General features: G+C 41.7%; 1 protein-coding gene across 3 annotated transcripts in view; it reads right to left on the bottom strand.

Annotated features, from left to right (window-relative positions):
• The window catches only part of NPVF (neuropeptide VF precursor), a 54998-nt gene that overhangs the window by 30590 nt on the left and 4376 nt on the right, over positions 1-20032 (bottom strand). For 2 of the 3 annotated variants that reach the window (XM_054019219.1, XM_054019220.1), the window contains exon 2: positions 268-329. The exons of the other annotated variant lie outside the window; for it this stretch is intronic. The gene's annotated coding sequence lies outside the window, so the exon portion shown is untranslated. The remainder of the gene's footprint in view (positions 1-267; positions 330-20032) is intronic. 3 annotated transcript variants of the gene reach the window in all.

Raw genomic sequence — 20032 nt, 5'->3', positions numbered from 1 at the left:
GCTGTCCATCTGGATAATGCCTTCCACCGAAGAGGTGGCTGAATTTCAGCGGTGCCCTATGAAACCTGCTTTAAGCATAATGGAGTTGGCCACTGAATAATGATGGGACAGAATTGTGTTCAGTGGATTTGGGGACACTTTAGAGCAGACTCTTAAGATAGGCTAATAAAACTGATTGATTGTATAAGCTCTGTTTTGGTAGCCTGTCTTCTAGATGAAGATTGCTGGAGGAGATTTCATGTAGAGCCTATTATTACTTTTCCTCACTTGGTGAGCAAGGTCACGCCGAGTGAAGTCAGGTAGCTTCTTCCACTCCACGGCTAGCTGCCCTAAAATGAAACATTGGATTTGAATCAAAACTTGGTCTCTTAGATTGAAGGGTAGAGCACTAGTCACAGGGTCATCAGTCATTTCAGTGAAGAAGGATCAAATAACACACTATCCTTGCACTTTTAGATCCTGTCTGGCCCTGTTAATTGTGTTAAAGTTTGCCTGGTCTTTTCCCCCCAAAAAATTAGTGTTGTGTCACGAGTATTTGGTACCCAAATTATTCTGAGTCTAAATATCCAGGGTTTATCTTGACAGGAGAGTTTCCAATTACTTTCCCATCTTTATTATTTATGTACTTTGATGAAGATTTTTTTTTAAACGAATGGCTAAAGTTAGGCTTCAATGTCTATATTTAGGCACTAAATAAGTGTCCTGATATTCAAAAGTGCTGAACATCCAGGATTAGTAGCTCACTTTGGACACTCATTTTTTTAAAAAAATTGGCCTTTATAACTGTTACTATTCTGATTATTTATCATTTGTATTGCAGTAGCACATAGGACCTGCAAATCATGGACCCATTGTTCTGGGTGCAGCACAAACACAGAAGAAAAAGTACTATATGATACAATTCTAATTACCACGTTTCTAAATGGTTATACACCCAGCAGAATATGTTCAGATAACACAGCTACTCCATATTTAGGACTTGCCTGTTTTCTGTAAGATATTCAGTCATCAGCGCTTCAAAAGTAGTTAACAAATAGGCTTTGATTAGACAAAATGACAGTGTTGCCCTTCCCTCCTGGCCCCTTCCATCATTCTTTGATGATTCTCTGGCCCCATGGCTAGTGCTTCTATCTGTTGCTCCCCATCATTTGGTATCTCACATAGTCATTCAGTATGAGTTGAGCGTGATTTCCCAGATCAGCACTAATGGCTGTTTTGGCTAAAATGACAGGCCCACTTATGCTCAAGGTTTTTTTTTTTCAAATGTGCTCAAAAAGAAAATGTCTATGAAGGTGCAGCCCAGGGATGGGGCAGAAAAGAAAAGAAATTCAATTTAGTTGGGAAACAATTTAAATGCTTAATTAGTAAGGGGGGGGAAAATCCAAACCCTGAACAGGTGGTGTATTATTCTGCCAGGGATCTTCAATAGGAGACAGTGCATATTGTTAGCCTGATGCAGAATGAAAAATGCGAAGACCTGCAGTACATGGATACATAATGGCATGTGAGCTGCTGAGATGAGGCCATGATGATGTGAAGAAATTCAATCTGTACAGGAGAAAACACTCCTTTTTGCCCACAGTTCTACTTTGAGATTTACATGGATGTGGCATTAGCAGGATCCTCATTTAGCTGCACATACCCAAAGGAACAGCAAAAAATGATGGCCCAGAAGAAAACTGCCACATTTCAAACACTCCAGCTGTGCCCTGCCACCATCTCTGCCTTCCTCTGCCAAACCCAGTAATTTATGATTTTGTCTTTTGTATCTACAAAAAATGTTAATTTTATAGAATGAGGGAAAGACGTGGAAAAGAATAAAACAGTTGGTGAAGGGACACTTGTGTTTCTGTTAACTGCATTACAGTTTTTACCCCAATCTTGTAAATATTACTAAAGTTTACATGATCATTACTGTTGTGTACATGATGCTGTAAAATAGAAAAGCAGTGCCAGCAAATAACAGTCTCTGTTTCAAAGAGATTGTAGTCTTAAAGGCATACTAATCCAGCTGGCACTAGAGCACAACACAGTACTGAATAAATAAATCATGAATTTTGAATCATAATGATTTTCATTATTGAAGCCCAGAGAGTGTGCTCTAAAAGAATAATTATTGTTGTATTTGCATAAGAAGGTGATGGCAAGGTCATTCTTGTTCTGTGGGATAGAACCCATAGGTGCTGGAATTAGGGGTGCTGGGGGTGCTACCGCCCCCCCCCAGCATGAAGTGGTTTCCATTATATACAGGGTTTACAGTTTGTTTCAATGGCTCAGCACCTGCACTATACAAATTGTTCCGGCACCCCTGATAGAACTGTGTGTATATATATCTGTATGAAACAGCATGGTCCATATATTTTGGGGGGGAATTAGCTGAGTGACAGGAAGACACTGTAACCTCACTGCTACAAAAAGAAAAAAATGTTGCAGTTCTATGCCTGCTTTGTGATTAAGTGTAGCTCAAATCAACATTTCACCCCGTGAGAAGGCTCCTTAGTGATCTTTTCTCTAGGCTGTATAAATGATTTTTTTGGGGTCCTCTCAAGGTAGCACTTTACCATGCAAGCGCCCAGGCAGCAGTACCTCCCCCTTCACAGCGTCTCTGCAGAGTTTATGGGATGCTGGTTGGAGAACGCAGCCAATAGTAGCATGTGGCATAGACAAGAAAATAGTATCCTGGCAATAGCAAGTGTTTCCATTGCTTCTAGTGCTGCCACAGCCCTGCTTCCAATGGGGAAAATGTAATGGAGCAGCAAAGGCCAATGAGCTGAGGATCTGTCCTCCTCCTCCATGCCCTTTAACGTGTAAAGGGAAGGGTATGGGCTCCAATGTCTAGTAATATAAAATGTATGCTGCTGAATACACAAAACTGGGAGCTATGTGGGTGAGTGGCTATGGTATAATCACCAAGTATAATTATTTTTGGATTCAGGATCTCTCTGTGCAAATACCACTATATCTAATGGTGCTAAAGTTTCAAGAGACCAGACCATCTGATTGCATCCTTTTAAATCATGCTAATATTTCTCCTTGTGCTTTATTCTAGAGGCTACACATGAGCTTGCTACACAGAGAGCTGCTGCCTGATGTAAACTGAAGGAGACCAATATTTCTTGTGGGTCCCAGGGCTAACTTCTCAAGTCCTGGAGGCTGCTTGTGATACAGAGGGTTTCCTGGCCTCTCTGCCTGCTACTCATGCTTCATCCATTCATCTTAGAAGACCTGGACAAGACCCTATACACTAAATAGAAGAGCTCTAAAGGCAACAAAGTCCTGCAAAGCTGTCTGCTCTGTCACAGTATCAATCCCACTGGAAAGGTTGCTGAATCAGATGGTAACAATGAGAGCTGACTGATGACTGTGGTACACTGTTTGTTGAATTGAAGTCATAACAGTCCAGCTGGTTGGTGATGTTACTGGCTCATACCCTGTTTCCCCGAAAATAAGACAGTGTCTTATATTAATTTTTGCTCCCAAAGATGCGCTAGGTCTTATTTTCAGGGGATGTCTTATTTTTCAGAAATGAAAAATGCCTTATTATCGGTGGATGCCTTATTATCGGGGAGGTCTTATTATCGGGGGGATGCCTTATATTACAACGAGAGGCAAAACTGTAAGTAGGCCTTATTTTCGGAGGATGTCTTATTTTCGGGGAAACAGGGTAGCACATATCCAATAATTCCTTACATTGTGCAGGCGGACACATCGGCACTTGGCACCCCTCCTGCCACATTTCCATTTACTAACATATCCCCATTTTGAAATGCATTTACATGGTTTTACAGGTTCCTAAATGTAAAAGTATGATTACAAAGCCCCTCAAGATTTGGTTACAACTGAAGATTTTCTTGTTGAGGTTCTGCTTTTATTCTCTGCTGAACCACGACAGTGAGTTACTACCTTGCAAGTGACTCACAGGTATTTATTATCCCATGTATAAAAGGTCAGGTTTTAATGTTCTATGTGATATATGTACGTGGCTCAAGATCAGGCAGTCTTGAATGATAGATCTTAAACTATGTTTCAGGGGAAGGGGCAAGAAATGAGAAATCACAACGTTCGTTAAACAAGCCTGAAAAACACTAGCACATATGTGAGCTGGAGATGGAAACCTGCCAATTTCAGCTGGCTTGCTGAGCCACATTCTCACCACTCATAGGCTGAGAACTGAACTGAAATTTGAAAAGCTTTCAGACCTTTTCTTTTTCCCTAACGAAGTCTTCTGATTGCATAAGATGCAACATTAATAGATAAAAATAATAATGCTTAGGGCTAACTCCTCACCCTGGTCCAGCCATTTTGTGACACTGAAGCAGTACGCAGAGACCAGAAAACTGCACCCAGTTTAGTAGAGTCCTTAGGTGGCATAAAGCTGGCATTGCTGGGGGCCAGGCCAGACCCCAGCACCGCTTGCCTGCTAACCTAGAATTGAGAAAGATGGGACACGGGACATGGCCTTGGAAGGGGTAGGACTAGAGCATTCCACTCCGCCTGATCCTCTGTTGCTGGGGGAGCATTGCTGCCAGTGTAATATAGAACAGCCCCTTGCATCACAGGCTAGATGGAGCTATGGGGTAGGGGAACTTGGTGGAGAGGGAGGGCCGGGTTCCCCTACCCCATAACCACCAGGTGGGGCTACTGCCAATGCTACGTGGGGAGGCCACCCTACTGACAGTAAAACATTTATGTTCTGACTTAAGCCTGTACAAAGTTTGGAAATTCAGTTAAAGTCCCCTCCCACCCCTGGCAGCTTTAGCCCTGGCTTATCCCTCAGGTTACAACATGTACAAAATGTGAGAGCAAGGATTATGCCCAAATAACATTCAGTGACATCAGGCTGCAGCTCCTACTGACAGGGGCACTGGAACAATTTGTGTAGTGGGGGTGCTGAGAGCCATTGACCCAAACTCTAAACCCTGTATATGATGGAAACCACTTCATGCCAGGGGGTGCTGCAACCCCAGCACAGCTAGTTCCAGCACCTATGCCTACTGATGTCTCTGAGAGTCTTTCCATTGACTTTACTGGGAGCTGAACCGGATTCTAGATGAGGATAATCATTCATTTGATGTTTTCACTTGATTCCCTCACTCTCAAAATATCGTTGTTATTTGCCCTCTTACACTTTTGCTTCCTTTATTAGTTATTGCTATAGACTGAGTCAGAGTCATAGAAACGACCACCAAATCATCTAGTCTGACCCCCTGTACATTGTGGGTGGAGGGATAGCTCAGTGGTTTGCACATTGGCCTACTAAACCCAGGGTTGGGAGTTCACTCCTTGAGGGGGCCACTTAGGGTTCTGGGGCAAAATCAGTACTTGGTCCTGCTAGTGAAAGCAGGAGGCTAGACTTGATGACCTTTCAAGATCCCTTCCAGTTCTGTGAGATAGGTATATCTCCATATATTATTATTACAGGCCACTAAGCCCCACCCAATAACCTGTGTATGGAGCCCAGCACCCTGGATTAGACTAAAGTATTACAGCCCTCTGGAGACTCAGCTATTGTGTGCCACAGGCAGAGGACAGGAGGGACAAAGGTGCACCAATGCCCGAGGCCTCTGCAATGGCAGGGAATTGATTTGGTGAGAAATTCCCAGATGATTCTAGCAAGACTTGATTTTGGACTTGAGTCTCTCCTGCTCCTAAATTCTTCATTGTACAGGACAGGGGTGACCTGGGAGGGAACATCAGGGAGCTGGTTCTAGCTCCTGGATTCCCAGGCTAGCCCCAACCCCAATGTGAATAAGAACAGCTTTTGGGCAGCTCTAATTTGTGCCCTGATTGCAGGGTCCTTAATCAACCCTATGCCAGACGAGGACCACTGCTGCAGAGCTCCACTCGGTCATACCCCTTCCTGACCCTCACATGCCCTCTCTCTGCCCTGTACCTGCGGAGAGGGTGCAGGAACAGAGGTGAAGGGCCTCACTGCAATGCAGATGTACCAGGAGGAAATTCACCTGTACCAGGGGAATTCTCTGCCGACAATTGGAAACTTGTTTACATCCCTTTATCATAGGTGCTGGAACTAGGGGTGTTGGGGTGCTGCTGCACCCGCTGGCTTGAAGTGGTTTCCATCCTATACAGGGTTTACAGTTTGGTTCAATGGCTCTCAGCACCCCCACTATAAAAATTGTTCCAACACCACTGCCTTCCTTTCACACCACTAGAGTGGAATAAAGAGGCAGCTTCAGAATCTTGCCCATTACTTATTATTAGGCACCAACCGTGCTCTCAGCCCAGTACAAAATGCAAATTGAAGACAGTCTTGACTCACCAAATAGCTTTTCACATTTGCCATTGTGCCTAAGAAACATTATTAGATCATATTAGGAAGTACTTGCTTGCTGCAGTCTGTTATGTAAAAACAAAGCCATTTTTGAATCAGCAGAGTACAAAGATGTCTGGACTCATCAGAAAAGATGATTGGACCTGGGAAATGGAAAATTGGATTGCAAAAACAATTTCATTTAAAAGTTTTTTCAATACTTTTGTATGATATTTTTTGTTATGTGTGGCTTTGGTATTAAGAGGCACCATCATTCATTGAGGAGATGCAATTCCTAGCATTAGCTGTGCTCTCACTTCATTAGTAGAGTGCATGCATTGATAATCTCATGAGGATCCTAATGACTCAGTATAGCAGAAAAAAAATACAACAGCTAAAAGTTGGATTTGAGAACATTCTAGGTTGGTGCTTTTTTTGCGGAGACCCTCCCTCCCACCCGTTTCATACCAGAATGTTTTGTGAATTCTTCTCTCAGCAGGTTCTGAACATGAACTAGCCTCACTGTTCTTAGAAAATAATAAACAGCTTTAGGCTATAAAACCTTTCAGATTGTTTTCTAAAGAAGGAATTTGCATGCTGACTCATTCCTGCTATATTTATAACCTAGTGCCAAACCACCGCACCGGCAAGATTTCTAATAAAGCTATGGAAATTACATTCATTGCAATGGGAGTTGAATAAATTTACATTTGTAGTATTTTACCATTTCACAATTTATGGCAGATTACCTTGTTTGTGCATGTCTGGGTTTTAATGGTTATTTTTTATAACAGAAAATTGTAGTTTACGATGGTATTCCTGGTAGAAATTTATGATGCGTCTAGCATATGGAGTATTGTGGTTGTTTTATTGTTATGTAAGATGTACTGTACATTATTGGGAATTAGTGATTACAAAAATGTTAGAAAAGTTGAAATTTTATTAAAATGATATTTTTTCACAAGGATTTTTAGCTCAAGTTAATTATAGACCAAATGCCTCATTCCTTCTCAGGAAAAATCCTCATTGACTTCCACGTGCCCTGTCCTGAGTATTTAAAACTGATAGCATAGGTAGTATTTAACACACTACATACCTTCTCTTCAGAGTATCTTGCATGGATTCATATTTTTCAGGTCAAACTGGCCTATCTGGGATCTGACTCAGGAAAGAACTAAGGAGATCTAGAACGCTTTTAACCTCTTCCACAAAATTTAGCATTATACATCCATGCACTCCTCACCACAGCTCAGAGCCATCAGTTCTTTTCGTCTACACCGAAGGTGGAAGATGTTACCAGATATCATGATATGGTCTCTCTCTCTCTTTCTCTGCACTGTCTTTGCCTGCCTTACTTACTAGTTTAGTATGTTATGCTCTCTTGTGCTCAGTGTTTCCAGAAGGTGGCTGCTGTGAGTCCGAAGAAAGGGAATTTAAAATGATCCAGAGAGGTATGGATAAATGCAGACAGCTTTCCTTTTGGCCACCTTTCTCTGCTAATGGAAAAAAAATCCTTTGTTTGGGAAGTGAGGAAGTAGTAAACACAATGGAGATGTTAAAACATTCTGGCAATAAAAAGCCCCATTTACTACTTTTGTACTGTCCATCCCAGTTTCTCAAAATACTTTCCCAGCATGAATTAATTAAGTCTCACAACACCCCCGTGGAGTAGATAAATATTATCTCCATTTTAAAGATGAAAAAACAGAGGCACAGAAAGAATAAGGGCCAGTTTCTGTGGTCCTTTATCAAGCAACATCCCATTACAGTCAGGATGACAGAATTTGGCCCTAAGAATTCAAACTTGCCAGGTGCATGGCACACCTGTGAGGTGTTGAGCCCCCTCAACTCCCATTGACTTTAACGGAAATCAGGGATATTCACCACCTCACTGAAGTACTCAACATACTTCAGGGTTGAGCCTTAAGTGACTTGTACAAAGTCACACATGCAGCTTGTGGCAGGGTTCGTAGGAGAGTCTGCATTTTAACCACACTATCCATATGCACAGTCAGCAACGTACTATAATGTCTGGAAGAAAATGGTCAGCCTTGTGCTGAAACACCCTGAAGATATGGAGCTTAGAGATTATAAACTGAGTTCTTCTTGATCATTACTTACCTTTAGTAGAGGTAGAACACTCTGTTACTCGCTCAGTTTAGAGCACCCCATCTATACCCTCCCAAGGGCTCAAGGCATGACCCAGTCAATTTAGGGCACCCCACCTATACCCTACCGAGTATACCCTACTCTAGAAGTCACTCCATAAGGAATCCTCAAAATCAGACATTGATTAAAAAAACAATAGTTTGTTTTGTTTTGCCACATATAGGCTATATTTGCTTGTAACTAAAGTTAGTTCAAGCATGTTTATCAAGGGATGCCACTACGCATCCAGTGATCACATGGTCACCAAAATCTTCAGTGGCATGATAAGCGTGCCAATGCTAGACATAAACTGAAAATCCAGCCAGACCACCTTAAGGACTTAGGTAGAGATTGAGCCAGGTGGTGGTCAATCTGCCAGGAAGCTATGGCCCTTTGGGATTTGCCATGGTGATGGGGAAAGTTAGTTCAAAAATATTCATGGACATTCAATTGAATAAGAAATAGAAATTCACTTTGATGCTATCATGACCTGTTTTATTTGCCTCTTGATAACATTGATGGGAGCAGATTTTTGCTGGCAAAATTGTGGAAAAGGAAAATTTCACAAGGAGGCATACAAATATGTATTAGTATGTGAATACTTTTTCAGTATGTATTCACCTAAATATTCACACCAGAATTGAGTTTGCGCAGCTTTCTTGAAAGCACCTGGGGGATTTTTGAGTTCTCCAGCAAAGAAGCAGAATCACAATGTGACACAGTGAGAGTGGCAAATGGTGAACTCATGAAGTAATGGTCAGAACAAATAGTTTTTGAATGCACTGTAGGCTGAAATGCATTTGCTTAACTCAGGTGTCTCATAATTTGAATAGTAAACAAATTTGTAAAAATCAATGTCTATTCAAGAATAAGTTGCAAACAGGCAAAGGGGCTGCATTTGTTAAATAAAATTGTTCACTCCAGACAGTTCGCCCCCTTCTACTTGTAAACCATGGAAAGAGAAACTTGTTACTATTCTGTGCAAGAAATTAAAACACCTGATTTTTTAATGTACATATTCCATCTTCCCTTTAGTACCTCAAAAGTGAAAAATTCTGGTGAGCCTGCAGAGGACTGAATGGTCAATCTAGTCTTGCACTTAGGCCTCCATTCTTGCCTAGACATGACAGGGAAGTGGGGAGGGGCAAAGGAGCCTATTGTGGCTCCCTAATCTTGGTACTAGTTCTGTGCTGTTCCTAACCCTGGCCAAAGGTGCTATAAAGTACACCAGCCAGCTATGGGGCCAATACACCAGCCATGAATAGCCAAGTAATGGTATCACTGGACATAACATGCCCCTCATGCTAGAGGTTGTAGAGGAATGGCTGTGTAGGAGCCATCTATGCTATGCTAGCTGGGGACTCCTCTACATGAGGGAATTTTCAGCTAAGGAGATCCATGAGCTTTCTGGCAGTGTGAATCATAGAATATTAGGGTTGGAAGAGACCTAGGAGGTCATCTAGTCCAATCCCCTGCTCAAAGCAGGACCAACACCAACTAAATCATCCCAGCCAGGGCTTTGGCAAGCCTGGCCTTAAAAACCTCTAAGGATGGAGATTCCACCACCTCCCTAGGTAACCCATTCCAGTGCTTCACCACCCTCCTAGTGAAATAGTGTTTCCTAGTATCCAACCTAGACCTCCCCCACTGCAACTTGAGACCCTTGCTCCTTGTTCTGTCATCTGCCACCACAGAGAACAGCCTCGCTCCATCCTCTTTGGAACCCCCCTTCAGGTAGTTGAAGGCTGCTATCAAATCCTGCAAGTGGCCAAGAAAAGCTGATGCTTATGTCTGGAAAACTGTTTCTGTAGAAAATGGTTAAGGATAGTCCCATCCGAGTATAAGACGGATTTGATGATGCAGTTGCAGGTTAGTTTATGTTGACAAGCCAGAATTTCTCTGTCTTATTGCTTTCCCATGGGTAGAATTCCAACAGTTTTTAGTTGACAAGGTAACTGAATGAGTGTCGGTTATTCATAGATTTTAAGGCTGGGAGGCATCATTAGATCATCTAGTCTAACCTCTTGTATAACACAGGTATCTTTACAGGTTTCAGAGTGATAACCGTGTTAGTCTGTATCAGCAAAAAGAACAAGGAGTACTTGTGGCACCTTAGAGACTAACACATTTATTTGGGCATAAGCTTTCGTGGGCTAAAACCCACTTCATCAGATGTATGAAGTAGAAAATATTTTATATATATATGAAGAAAAGTACTCCTCGTTCTTTTTACAGGTATCTTTGGGTCCCATAGTATTCCCTACTCCCACTGTTCACTTGATTCTTGATGAGAACCTGGGCTAATCTACATTATGGGGCAGATCCCCTGCTAGTATGAACTGTCAGAGATCCATTGATGGAATTCTGATTATTTACACCAGCTGCTCCTATGCTTCTCAGATTACTTGAATGATAGTTCACGTGGTTTTTCTATTGCCTGATGTATCATAGTATTTCAGCGGTCTTCCCTTGATCTAAATTGGACATGAATACTGTAGGTTATTGATTAAATGAGTCCACACATGTCTTTTTCATATAGTATGTGTTGATCAGGCTTCACAGTTAATATACAGCATCTTCAGTGGTGGAGCTGGAGACGAGCCTTCAGCAGCCTTGTATCAGTCCTTGCTGTGAAACAGAACACTAAATGAAGGCTGCATGTAATCTTTATCTTAAATAGTGTGTCAGACTCACTAAAAGGTGTGCATTGAGGGATAGGGAAAGAGAAATGATCTCACCAGATGCACTGAAAACCTCCCAGTGTGTTATTCATTCACAGCTTTTGACTTATCTGTTCACTATTGCTGACTTGAGCTTTTACAACCTTGGGAAAAATCTTCTTTGGTTATTGCTATTGTTATCCCCTGGAATATTGCAGAGCTGCTCTCTAGTAGTTGAACTAGGATAGCTATGATGTGAGCTTTCCTAGAGAAGGGCTATTTTAGAGCCAAAGTTTCAGAGTTCATAACCTGTTGCCTTCTCTTTAATGCTATATGCATGGGATCATTACAAATTACCTTTTCTCAAGCACAAAATGTAATGGTAAAAAATTATATACCTTCTGGCTGTTTCACTGTAACCCTTTTGCACTATGGGAACAGAGTTCAGGAATGAGCTCGTGATCTGTTCGAATTTGGTAATAACATTTTTCCTTTTTCTTTCATTTGTAAAATCAAACTTCCCCTTGCTATTGTTCTCCATTTGTCTGCAAAGTTAATATTAGTCCATTTACGGAATGTTTTAGGAAATGTGTCTCTGTGTGTTACATTCATCTGGTTTCATTCTAGTCTAAACAATGAGCTAAAAGTAAGACCTTGTGTGTGGTAGTTTACTGACGTCTGACATCTGAGTCAAGATCTGTGTGCCTCGCTATGAAAAGCATTATTTAAATGTAGAACTCTACTCAAAACTCAAAATAATTATGTGGGTGATTTGTGATTTTTGTGTGCAGCTGCTGTGAGTGAAGTGGACTTTGCCTGGTGTACAAACACCAAAATGGTATGGGTCAAGATATATGCAAGTGCTTTCTTACCACACCATCTCTCTGGCCAATCAAATCTGATGAAGATCACAAATACTAATCTTTCCCTGTAAAAATCCTGTCATTATTCATATTAAACACAGTGTAAAAATCAAATGTAAACACACACACAAACAAAAAGATGCTTTATGGGTCTCAGAGCTGATCGTATCTAAATGCCCTCAAATCACACCTGAGCCAATGGAGTTTTGAGAGACACCTAGCACCTGACAAGATCAGCTTCTTAGCAACATTCTCTGGGATGCCAAGAGTGATTTTGTGTCCACACTTAAAAAAAGAAGGCAACGAGAAGAGAGAGAGTGCAAGATCCAGAGGGAGAAAATGGACAGATTAAAAGGAGGTAGTGGCAGCTGTGCTGAGAAGGGACCAGGGTATAAGAGGGCATTGGAAATGGGCATGGAGTGGTGGCCAGCTGCTGAATGGATTCCACCACAAAAATGTTGGGATCCCCTGGCTCATGAGAAAATAGATTTTACGCACACCACAATAAAATACTCACAACCTTTATGTCACCCAGATTTTCCTAGATAATCAGACATTTAGAAAAGTGCCCTTGCTTTCACTTTCCTTCTGTAAGGAGTTCTGAGTTGAATGTTTGTAAGTATGGATACTTGTCAGATCCTTTGAATCAAGCACTAGCATGGCAAAGAGAGAGGAATTGTGCCATTCTTTCCCGGTGATGATTCAGCAAGGAGAAAACACAACAGCTCTTCTACTATGGCTGTTACACATATCACTCATCTCTTACAGCCTAACCACTCACTGGTTCAGCATGTTAATGCTCTGCATATTGTGCTTAATAGAATTTTAAATTATTTTGATTAAAGTGTCAAGGGCTGAGGATTTAAGATCGATCAAAGCTACTTCCTAGCACTGTGCCAAGCCAGTTTCAGAAGGTTATTGCCCAGAAGATTCAAGTGACGTAACACCCAAGACACAGAAATTCTTATAGCAGGAGGAAATATTTTTCTGATTTTATACATGGGCCTGAGGTGGTAAGAAAGATGGACTGTGCTGTCCTGTCCAGCAAATGACTTGGGCCGCAATCTTCCTCCAATTGAATAAGGATCAGAACTTTGGTTAACAACAATAATAAAAACCAAGGGTGGAGCATCATGTGAAGCACTTTTACTTCACCGAATAGGACGTATAACACTGTGTTACAGTCAGCTAGTGGAAGAGTACTCTACAGGTGGACTGACTAGCTGAGGAGATTGATAACTAGCATGAAAAGTCACTCAATAGTGGGTTACTGGTTTGAATCCAGCTCAGTGTGCTAGAGGCCAAAAAGGCATTAACTAACTGACAGCTGTTCGGAAATGAGAGGGTGGTTTCGGTCTCTTAGGCCCTTGTCTAGCCAAGCACTTATACACATGTATCTTTAAACATCTGAGTAGGCCTATTGGAGTTAATGTGGCCGCTCAGGTTCTTAAAACTAGGCATGTACTTAAGTGCTTGTTTGGACTGAGATCTTAGAGTGCTGGTGTATGTCTCACCAAAACTATCATCACAAATGGTTAGCAGTTTGAGCTAAAAGGCCCAGGATCAAATGGGCATTAAGTGTGAATCATCTCAGCTTGATAGCCAGACCCTGCCATTTGGGCTTGAGGCACATTGGCAATGTAGTGAGAGTAAGGCTTGTCATTATGCTTTTCTGGATGCACCTGTTCTGTGGCTAGATGAACAATTTGGGTTTCCAGAGCTGTCAGTCTAGCACCTTTTATTAGCATTTAAGTTAAAAATTGAAAAAACTAGGGAACTAGGGGCTGGTGTGAAGGAATATGATATTATCACAGCCTACTCTGAGAAATTTGTTCTTGCAGGCCTGTTTGGTCTCAGCATTGCCGGAGAAAGGGTAAACTTAATGGATTGAGGTCTGCAGCAGAGCTCTGCAAAGGAAATCCATCAGATGAAGTTTGTTGTAGACTGTGATTATGATATGAAGCTCTTCTCAAGCCATAACCAGTACAGTCCTATTTTAATCATATTCAGTGTGATGCAGTGCTCCCAACTTTGTATCTAAGATAAAGGAGAATAACCATCTGTATTGCTTGCCACAGTAACTGACTCACAGATAATTGCTCTAAGTTTCAACAGTGTTTGCATCCATGTATGAATGACCATATGGTACTATAAACTAGACTATCTTGGGTCAGACTCATTGGTATCTTCCAGCTACTTTGTGTTGCTCTGGCAATGCAAAGCAGCTATCAATTCAGCGTCACTGAACTGGTTGGTTAAACTAGGCCTGTAACTGCTCTGAGTGACATAAGCAGTCAGAGTACTGATGAATCTGGCCTCTTGTATTTAAGTTACTTCTTAATACCTCATGCTGTTGTTTAAGCTAGGGCTTTATCAAAAACATCAGATTCACTAATCATGATCTTTACTTTGTATAATAAAGAGCAGTGTAGTTCTTAGGGATTTTATTGAGTACAATAATTCTCACTGAAATAAACATTTTGATTGCAGTTCTGTTTAGCTTAATGGTGAACTAAAATAACTTGCAATAACCATTTACCCCAAATGAGATTCATTTAGCTTGACAATTATTCTAGGTATTTATTGCCACATTGCTTGCTGAGAGCTTCACAGAATACAACTGTAAGTACATCATATGTTATGAAAATTGTATAATAGATCAAATTAAACAATATAGAAGATTCAAGCACAGAGTATGGATATATAGAGATGGGCCAGATTCTCAGCTGGTGTAAATTAGCATAGCTCCATTGACTGAAATAGCACAATAGCAGAAGAGGAGCAGAAGGCAAAACTGGATACATCTTTCTGAAGACCCTCCAAATATAAGTGCAATTCCCTGCAGTTCCTTGGTGTTATTCTACTTTGTTATTTACATCAGAAATGTGTAATCATGAAACTGAACATGTAATAAAACTTGATTTATGTTAAGGAAATTAATTTAAAGTTTCTGTTACTGCTATTTTTTATTATATTCATTATGGTGAGGCCCTGGGCTGGATTTATCAAAAGGGATATGGCACAGATTTTTTAATGAACATTCATGGCCCCTATTCATCATTTATCGGCTTTCACAAACACTGTCGATTTTCTGATTTCAAATAGTTATACTTCATATACTATATATAGAAAACAAATATTTAATACAGGCTCAACTGTGATATTATCTAATTGTATGCCAGTTGTCTAAAATACTGAAATTTAGAAATGATCACTAGATAAAATTCATATGTAGAGAAACAAAATCTAGGAATTGCTTTTATTTACTGTAATTCTACACACAAACAAATCTAACAGTTATTTTATGAATCAGGGTGCCTGAATGTCCCTTCTTGTGTCATGGATCTGAGAGCCTTAGCAGGCTGAGAATTCTACATCCAAAGTACAGGGTCTAGTTTTCTTTCAATGGACATACAGAATTCTTATTAACCTTCAGCCTGCAGCATCATGTGCACAACCATCTGAAACTGCCGAAGGTACAGTACTAAACACTTATGCATGGGCTTATCTTCAAGTGCCTGAGCAGTTCAATTGACCTCACTGGAACTTGGGCATATGCCTTAAGTTAATCATGTGCTAAGTGCTTTGCTCACTGGAGGATTTAGAATGTAAGCTCCTATTTTAATATTAATATTAATATGTATTATGGTAGTGGCTAAGAACCAATTGAGAACAGGTCTCCATTGCGCTAAGCTCTGTATAAATGGAGACACAGATGGTTCCTGCACCAAAGAGCTTACAGTTTAAATAGACCAGACAGACACAGGCTGGGGGAAGGGGTAAAACACACCAAGCGAGTGAATAATCTAATAGCAGCATACAGCACATTGGTTCCACAATTTTTGGTGGGTTTCCTTGGGAGGGGATTGTAAGGAGCATGTAAAAGTGGCAAAGTCTAAAGTGTCTGTAAAAGCTATAACACAGGAACAGTGGTGGGCGAGTGCACATTGACACTTAAATACAAAGGAAAAATGACATAACCAGAGAGTGTGATAGAACATAGAGTCAAGCAACCAGTCCTGGGCTTACCTACGTGTGAGGTGCTTTGTCTCATTAAGACGATGTTTGCCATAGAGAAACAAAGAAGCCCAGGACAGGGTAGTCACATGCTGCAGCTATACAGATTAACAGGATGTTTTGCTACCTCATTGCTGTACATAGTTTCTGTTCAAAATAAAGGGTTTACCTGGAAGCAATCTGTTCATCAGTAAGATACTTCAGGGATCAACTAAGTGGAAAGAAAAGTAAAGGGAAGGGAAGGGTGGACATGGGACAGGGCAGGGGAGAAGAAAGTACGAGGGGCAGGTGTGGAATGAAGCTGAGGTGAAGAGGCTGTGAGCGAGAGGGTTGGAATAAACAGCCAATCAGCACTGGGCAGAGAAAGTAACTGTAGAATGTTCTCTGAATGTCCAAAGGTCCCTGCTTTGGCTCCTCCAGGAGCTGTTCCTACTGGTTGGAGACTCTGGCTGGTAACTCCCTGAAATTTTCCCCCATGGTCACAGGGTGGGGAGGAAGGACACTACCTGGGTCCTAGTTTCCTTAGAGTGTGTATATGAGGCCTCCCCTGCAGCCTACTAGGGCTCATCTTCAGTGCAGAATTATCTCAAGTAATCTACATTAGATTTCCTTCTCTCAGTTAGCTTAGCCACACTGCAAAATAACAGTGGGGTTGCTGTAATGCCCCGTACTCATTTGTATGTGGTGCTAAATCTTCTGGGGGCACATCCCATATTGTATCGTGATGCAATCAGCTGAGTTGCTCCGTGGGTATGTTGCAATTTATAAATTGGGCCATGGATAGGGTGCAGCATAGAAGAAGGTGTAAAGATGCTTATGGGAGATATGGATAAATGGGTTGTTTATGCTGGCATGGGGGCTGGAAGGATGCAAAAAGAATCATAGAATATCAGGGTTGGAAGGGACCTCAGGAGGTCATCTAGTCCAACCCCCTGCTCAAAGCAGGACCAATCCCCAGTTAGATTTTTGCCCCCAATCTCCAAATGGCCCCCTCAAGGATTGAACTCACAACCCTGGGTTTAGCAGGCCACTGAGCTATCCCCACCCCCAAGAAAGAAGAGTGGAAAAGAAAAAAAAGAGGTGAAAAGCTGTGAAGGGCCTTGAAGATGAGAGCAAGAAGCTTGAATCTTGTATATTGTGTTTAATAATAAGGAAGCCGTTTCCATCACTGCAGAGTTCCCAGGGATTATTTAGCACACGGTGCATGACCTTCAAAACAATTGCTGCTTGTGCTATTGGTATCAATACATCCTCTGCTGTTGGTGCTACTGCACATGCTCAAGCAATTGGCAAGGGGATCACTATGGAGCTGCATACAGCAAGTGAATCAATTAGGTGTTGCATATTACTTATATATCTTGCCTCATGGCATAGTCCAGGGGTAAAACAGGCAAATTCAAATAACACAGCTCAAAAAAGTTGCACTGTAATTTAAAGTGTAACCTTTACACTGTGAGGAAAAGATTTTTTCTTGAAGACAAAATGCAGAACCCTGGATCTCATAATGAAATTATCCATTCCTTTTATTTCTGTTTTCATTTAAGTGAAATAGGGGGCCTCATCAGAGCCAATACAATTAGCTAAATGTCTCTCATATAAAGGCTTCAACAAAATGTAGTCTTTATATTATCTCATAGGAACAGTTGCCCAAAGTGAATTTCCAGATTAATATCCTATTACTGCCCTTTTCAAATAAAGCAATTAAGAGTAATCATCTCAACAGAATACAGCTAGGAGTATAGTGACCTAGTAATTGCAATTCTGGATCAGACCAGTGGTCCATTTTGGCCAGTATCCTGTGTCAGACAGTGGCTAGTTCTAGCTGCTTAGGTGAAGATGCAAGAAACCCTGCATTTTGTAATTGTGGAGCAATCTGCCTACAGAGAAAGACACGTAACCCCTATAAATTAGAGCTTTTTTATACCTTCCAAAATGTTTTTTTTAATGCCTTGCTCTTGTAACTCTGGTTGCTCTCATTATACATATAAATGCCAAATCCTTTTTTTGAATCCTACCAAACCCTTGGCCTCAATGATAGTTTGTGGCAATGAGTTCCACTGGCTAATTTGTGGGTTGTGTGGAAAAAGGATTTCCTAGATAAATATATGTTGCTTTTATCAACTCCTATGAACTGAAAGGCAGAGGTAAAGTTACACAGATATATTTGATGTAAGTGCTAAAAGGCCTCAGGGGAGCACATACAATTTCTTAAACCTTAATTTTTTCACAAAAGCTTTTTGTGTAAATTCCCAGAATAACACTAGTTCTCTGCTATATGTAGATCTATGCTACATAGGCAAAAATCTGATCTAGCAGAAACAATATAATGCCTCTAGGGGAATTATTGTAACATGTGAACTAGAAAGCATTACTTTCCCCTTGTAAAATGGCATGGCTGTGTAATGTGTATCCTGCGCCAATTAGACATTGTCTTTTTTGGATTAGCTTCTTGTCAACTTGTACTTGTGAAAACATTTTTGACAGATCTAGAGCAGATATAAAAGCAAAGGAAACAGCTAACGCTAGGATTTATAGGTAAGCATCAATTTTGCAGAAAGGATACTTTTCATATGTTTATAGAAGATAAAGAGCTAAACAAATCCTTTTATTTGTTCTGGTTTGGTGGATAAATGCAGATCTGTTTTATTCAGCTACTTCATGGGATGTATTGGACATGAGAAATGTAAAAAATTCTGATTTGGCAATGTTCCCGTGTGCTGAAATCTCTGAAAAGGTCAGATATGTATGATATTTTTCATAGGTTAATACTACTGCCTAAGCACCTATAATTGCAAGTGTGCTGGGAAGATTTTGTTGAAAAGGCTTCTTTGACTTCAGTCTGCACTTAATTATCAGTCATGGATCTCTTGTGATAGTTCTGGCCTGGGGACTTTGCTTTCTGATACTTTATTTCTGATCTGGATCTACAACAGGGATTTTTGAGCTAGACACATAACAGTTAGAGAGAGAGACTGTTCCTACTCATAGGTCTTATGCATGGGCAGCAGGTATCAAAGGCCAGGGGAGGCTGAGCCTCCCCAAACAGGCCCATGCTCCACCCCTAGACCCCTTCCTGCTTCCTGCCAGCGCTCTGCGGCTCTGAGTCTTCCCCCATGGCAGGGCCTGGAGCTAGTGGGGGCCAGGCTGTGGCTAGGGACTCAAGGCGGCTGGAGCCGGTGCTCACACTGCTGGCCTGCCCACCACTCTGAGGCTGGGGACACTCGGGCGGCCCGGGGCTGGCTGCCACCTGGGGGGGGAGCCTCTGGGTTCTGGAGGGTGGTGGTGGTAGAGGCGGGGCCTCAGGCAGAAGGGGTAGGCCGGGCTGTGGGCTAGCCTCCCTGAACCCGTGGTTCACCCGCTGCCCCTGGTCTCATAGATAACATTTAGATTGATTGGAGTCTCTGTTTTAACATTTCCTATTTCAACAAAACCCTCCCACCACTTTGGCCATGAGCATTTTCTCACCTTTTCCTCAAAGACCTGTGGAGATTAGAAAATCATTTTCAAATCTCCAGTTTTATTGAAATAATTCGTAAAAGGCACCACAAAGTGAAAAATAGGTGCTGCTACTGAATACTGTGTATTTGTATATGCCAGAGGAATAGGGTGACTGTACTTCCTAAAGTAAAAACGGGACGGCCCTGGGGCTCGCCCAAGCATCCTCTCCCCACACCTGCAGGGCTTGCCAGAACCCCCCCTGCCACATAGGACTGGGGCTCACCCTCCTGAGCTCCATGTCCCATGCCACCTGCGACGGGGGCTGGGACTGACGCCCCCTGAGCTCCGTGCCTCCCATGGCTGACCCCTTAGCCCCACTACCCTGCACCTCGCATTGCCACTCCCCCCGATGTTCCTCCATGCCCCCCAGCCTGTCTGTTTTGGTAAACTGGGCATTTGTTTGTTTGCTCTTGTCAACTGATTAGTTGGGAAGAGAAAACAGGATAAATGCCTGTTTTTGTCAAAAAAAAGTCGGGACAGCCAGGACAGAGCTTAAAAAGGGGACTGTCCCAGCCCAAACAGGACGTATGGTTACCCTACAGAGGAATGCTGTGTGACACATACTGAACCATAGT

Source organism: Malaclemys terrapin, chromosome 2 (assembly GCF_027887155.1).
Source record: "Malaclemys terrapin pileata isolate rMalTer1 chromosome 2, rMalTer1.hap1, whole genome shotgun sequence".
Taxonomy (NCBI): domain Eukaryota; kingdom Metazoa; phylum Chordata; order Testudines; family Emydidae; genus Malaclemys; species Malaclemys terrapin.
This window is presented reverse-complemented; position numbering and strand designations above follow the sequence as displayed.